This window comes from Pieris rapae, chromosome 4 (genome assembly GCF_905147795.1).
Source record: "Pieris rapae chromosome 4, ilPieRapa1.1, whole genome shotgun sequence".
Lineage (NCBI taxonomy): Eukaryota > Metazoa > Arthropoda > Insecta > Lepidoptera > Pieridae > Pieris > Pieris rapae.
The window spans coordinates 10,677,499-10,683,498 of record NC_059512.1 but is presented as its reverse complement, the minus strand read 5'-3'; positions in this window follow the sequence as shown (position 1 = coordinate 10,683,498).

Genomic DNA, 6,000 nt, shown 5'->3' with positions numbered 1-6,000 from the left:
GCTCGCGGCATATCGCGCAGATTGAGGTGCCACTAATTGATATTATCTATGCGACTTACGAAAAACTTCACCGAACATGCACTTTTGAGGCCGTAAATTGTCAGTTGTCAGATTGAACCTTCTTTATTTAAAACGATTTTGTTTACTGTGGTAATTGTGACAGTTACAGATAATTTATTGAACGATTTATAAATAAATGCAGAACAATTTATTAATGCAGAAATTTAAAATTCTCTGTATTTATACGTGCTGAAGTTTTCTGGCGCCACTTACATAGACTTTTGGAATGAAGAGCACAACTTGAAGTATTTATATGCATTTGTAGTAATTGTTTTAGTGTGTCTATTAAATTAAAGTTAGTTACGTAATAATTATATTTACAACTGTTAAAAACTATATTAAATTAAAAAGTATGAACCCAACACTATTGTTAACCGATTAGAAAATAATATTAACTGATAGACAACACTATCTCGGATCTCGCCGGTAGCCGGATAACGTATCAGGACATCACTAAAATAAATTGAACGCCGCGCGACCCCAGGTTAAGGCACAGCACTATTTCTCGCCGATGGGACGATAGCGAATCGTGCTTAATAAATGAAAATGGTGCTGGATTATATTCGTTTAGATAACGTTTGTGTAGCGTCTGAAGTTTGATAAACATTTATAATGATTGATAATTTCCCTAAGACTGTTTCAAGCTGTAAAGAAGGCATTGTGATTCGTGCCCATACTAACTTTTACTTTAGATATATATGTGTATTTAGTACTATTTAAAAGAAAAACATAGAATCATCCCTAAAATAAAATAGTTTTTTTTAATTAATTGCGTGTGGCAATGGAATAAAAATGGTAAGATAACCAACGTAACTTTTGTTAAGTGTAACTCTTTATATAGAACAGGGGATAAACGAGCAGGAGCTGATGATGTTCAGATATGCCCATGGACATTCTCAATGCCAGAGGGCTCGATAATTGCCTGCGTTTTAAGAAATAGTACTCTGTTTTTTTAAGGATCCTTTTATAGCGTGTATAGTGAATATCATAAGAATAACAAATAAAAACCAGTCAAATATAAAATTTTTATTAAAATATTTTAAAACTAATTTCCTTTTTATTTCAACACATAAGGAAACGTAAAAATATACCTTCAGTATCAAGTGCATTTAAAAAGCTGGCAACCCATAAATTTTTCCTAAAATAAGTACAAAAAGATTCACAAACTCGATCGAATTTTATCGAGGAATTACGAGAACGCGTGAAAATTCCACGGAGTCGACAAAAATGCTAGAGATTTACGATAGAGGTCGCTCGCGCGCTATATGGGATCTCGCGGCAGATATGCAAAACAAAAAGGTTTATCTGCCAGATTTATTTACTTAATATACGGTTAATGGCTTTTGTTTGAATCCTGGTTAGATGCGGTGTTTAGTTTGTGTTGCGACACATACCTGATGCTGACATACACATTATAACATTATATGATTCGAATATATTATTGGCGCTACAAGTATAACTCTCATTCTTGAGTTCTTAAGTTTGATCCCAGTCTGCGCAAATTGACTTTCTTTGCGTGTGCGCATTGACATGTGCCAAAGCAACTTCTAAACCTAAACAAAACTAATCTCAGAACAATGATAGGTACAATCATGGGCCATTGTCTCCTAAATAAACATCTTTTTGTCCTAGCCGCGACTGACAGCCCCATGTGGAGATGCTGTTTCAGCGCAGAGGAATCAGTCAGCCACGTAGTCCTGGAATGCGAGGCTGTGGCTAAACAACGTACAGAAACCCTCGGAACAGTGAGGTCGCTCCGTAAAGCCTGCGAAGTTCCCAGGAAGCTTCCTGTGCTTTTGGAAGGAGACAGGCTGGCTTAATTAGCCAGGATTTCACGTACAACGGCCCTATTGAGCGTCTAAGTGCGGAAACAGAGTCCACATACATACATACAAACATGCGTGTGCGCATTAAGTATGCGCTCGAACGGTAAAGAACACACTGTAAAGATACCGACTTGCCTAAGACCCAAAAAGTCTACGCCGTGTGTCAAGCACAGGAGGCTGATTACCTACTTGCGTATTAGATTGAAAAATGATCATAAAATATATTAATCTGAGGCCCAGAACTAAAAAGGTTGTAGGCCCACAGTACTATTATTTTATTCTTTAAATAATCTCTGAATACAATTAATGCAACTAAGAAAAAAGTTATGTTACTATTTAATTGTAGGAAAAGGGGATTGAGGTAATTGTGCTGTCCTTCCAGGAAACATTTAAACGTAAATTTTAATACATTACACATAGATAGAACAGTTAAAACAATATATCTTGTGCAGACGCGTGTGCAGGGCACAAACATCGGTTCAAAGTAGCGCTAGGCATTATGATGCGCAGGAGTTGTGTGGGCCTTTCTATTTGGTGCAATGCATATCAATCGCTCTTCTTAATGCACTCTGGGTGTAATAGGGACACAGTAATAATTTATCAATCAACTACTGGCAGGCGTACCAGTGATTGTTGGGTACATATATCGTTAGTGAATAGCGTATCGAGGAAGAGAATACAACTAAAGAGAGCGGGCAAAAAATGGTATGAAAAAAGAGAAAAAAGAAGACTTCAGAGGCACCTAAATGTGACGGGTATGTTATTTAATTCTGTGGGAGGCAGTGATCTCTAGATAATAAATATGTATGCAATTCATAAAACACACAATCTATAAAACTTTGTCTAAAGTTTTTCTAATAAAATGGCGTAGTATGGCGTAATAGTATTTTATTTCACATATCATGTGTGTATCAGGAATATGGCCATATATCATAGGATCATTAGCGGAGCGAGCAGGTGCGTCGAGAAGTGAACATTAAACAATGCGATATCGCAGAAATATAGCGCTGCGCCGGCGCAACATCGACGACATTCGGGATGGTTTTATGCTGTATCGTACTAGTAACATTGACAAAACTAATAATGTAACTAAGGACTAGGCTTAGTCCAGTGTAAATATTATTTTAATAATCGTTGCCGATGTGAAAAATTAATAGCATATAAAATATTCGTAATTGATATTTATTTTAATATATAACTTTAATTAATTGTCGTGTATTTAATATATTACTTCAATCAAATGTCTAAAATACATGAAATCGGTGAACATAAATTGTGCTAAAAATGTATTAAGAAATATAACACTTCTAATTTTAGTTTTTACTAGTACTTGGTTAACTTAGGCTCATCGGATGTTAAGTGATACCGCCGCCCATGGACACTCTCAATGCCAGAGGGCTCGCGAGTGCGTTGCCAGCCTTTTAAGAATTGGTACGCTCTTTTCTTGAAGGACCCTAAGTCGAAATACTTGAGTCGACAGCTGGGTCCACATAGTGGTGGTCCGAAGGAAAGAATTTCCTTTTTTCTTCCAAACGCTCAGTTGTGGAACGACGGACGTCGGGGTGATATGTTTTTAAGTACCTACTTTCAATGAAGTGGAAAAATTGTTTTTGCATAAAGTCGTCCATATAAAGGGGCAGTGACCACCCGGGTCGCGACACTAGGTGTTTCGATTTACGCGCGTTGAGCTACTTCTAGATAAGCGTTATCCGTGTTACTGTAATGAGATAGAATTTGTCAATTGGCGATAGTTTAGTGCTTAGCGGACATAATGACAGGACGTTGGTTTTTTTTTCTTTGTAAACCCGTCAATATTATGGCGTCGGAGAAGGATGTTCATTTTTAAAAGATTGAGTTTTTATAATATGTATAACAATGCAACGTCAAAATGTTAAGAATTTTAATATATTTTAACTGTCATACTTGCGTAAAATGTATGAGATCTTTATTCATTAAAAAATAAATCATATTAAATGCTCAGTTAAAAACATGAATTTATCAATTTATAACAGCATAAATACAATGAGTCCCGTAAAAAACTTGACTGCAACCAGTGCTCACTTATTCTTCTGAAAAATCTAAGGTCGTCCTTTGTGGTAAGTGGTAAATGATAACTGGTAAGTGCCTAGGCTTCGCAAGATGGAGCTTGCTCTGTTTTCTTCCGAGCTGAAGTTCCTTCAATGATTTTTCTGTCTGATTACATTATATTATATATTAGATTTTCATGATCATGAAACTGATACGAAAGAAAGAAATCTTAGGCCAAAACCTTAAGAGGTATGTACTCCAGTAAAAATTACAAAATGATAGACGTTATACAGTTTGCATAACAATATTTTCTATGCAACAATGGCACTGACTGATCTATAAAAAATCAAGAATTTATAAAAATTCTTGATTTTTGTAAATTAGTCTAACGATAGTGAAAAATAATACCTATAATTTAACATAACACCAACAACAGGACAATGTTCTAATCAAACATCTAAAGTGGCGTATTAAACTTTACTACCATATAAATTTAACTAAAACGATCTTAAAAACGGGATCAAACGACGCTCGTATATCAGAAACTCACCCATCACCGTCCATTCCACTCTGATTCCGTACTTAGACAATAAACTTGATTCATTTGATCCTAAACTATAAATTAACTAGACACTTTTAAGGCAGCCCTATTTTGAACTATTACAGAGACATAAAAGTTAAATAGTTTCGAGATTGAAATGGGAAAATCTTAAATTACGATTTTGATAAGTGTTTAATTTACGAAGTTTAATGGAAATATTTTTATAGGCAAACGGGCAGGAGATTTACGTATTAAGTGACTGCCGCCTTTAGACATCCATGTGTCGCAAGTGTGTTGACGGGCTTTTAAAAATATAGTTTTCTTAAAAAAACAAAGCTCTATTTAAAATATGTCTAAAATTGCGTCGTAATAATCAAGCAGCTTCATAGTAGCGTCTTTAATACTGCGTTATTAATTGGTGTCTCAATTCTCTACATTTGACAAGAACTCTCATCCCGGAGGTCGAAAAGTCGACGATGTGTGTCAGGCACTGGACGCTGTTCACCTTGGTATGAAAATCAAAGTCATCTACATGCCTATTGACAAATAATCATAAAACAGATACAGAGATCTGTATCGCCATTGTTATTTTTAACCAGAGCTAAGTGCTAATTGTCAATGTCATTATGACTTAACGTTACGAAAAATAACAATTGTCAAAAAGTGATAACCTTAAACACAATTAAAAGATTTTAAGAGTTTTATATGACTTTCGGTATTTATTTAAAATAATGCCGCATGTAAAATGGTTTGTTTCATCGATATGATATCTGTTATGTCAATCATTAAGATATGTAAAGCGAGTAATAAATTTCTCAGAAATCTAAACAAAGTCGAGTGCGGGAACGGGTTCTGTCAGTATGCAGGGTGACCATAATTTTAGAATTTAATTTTAAAAATTTTAAACAAATTTTGTATTTACTAATAGCCGAGTACAGTTTTTTATGTAATTTAATGGTCTTTTTATACTTTTAGCTGTATTTTTGTTCTTTATTCTCTTCATATTTTATCTGTAACTGTTTCTCTGAGATTGTGGTGATGATGGAACAGTAGCAGAGCAAATCGACTTCTCAAAGGGCGTCAATCCATTCCCCCCTTTTTCCCCCTGTTGTTCTGTTGTCCCCTGCTTCACTTTCATTTATAAGCTTTAATTTGTTTTTGTGCTTCAGTTTCTGTGGAATATATTTTTGTTGCAAGTATATGACAGCTCATTAACCCACTTACAACTTTCATCTATAAACATTTTGGCTCCCCTGGTAACAAAACTGGCAGATTTCTTGGTATGTATATTTTATTAGGAGAAAAGTTTATAGTAAGTGGTCACCCTAACCTTGCTTCGATCTATAAAGTGGCACTGTATTGTCACAGAGATTCATAGTTGTTATCAAATCGGATGCGCCTCGGCCGATTTTATCGTCGCCGTGAGAACCTCGACCTGTGTGGTCTAATATGTAGTAAAAATCTAAATGTGGTACATATATTTTTTATGAGATAATAATATAAAATTTATTGACAATAATACATGCACTTACCCACAAGCATAGG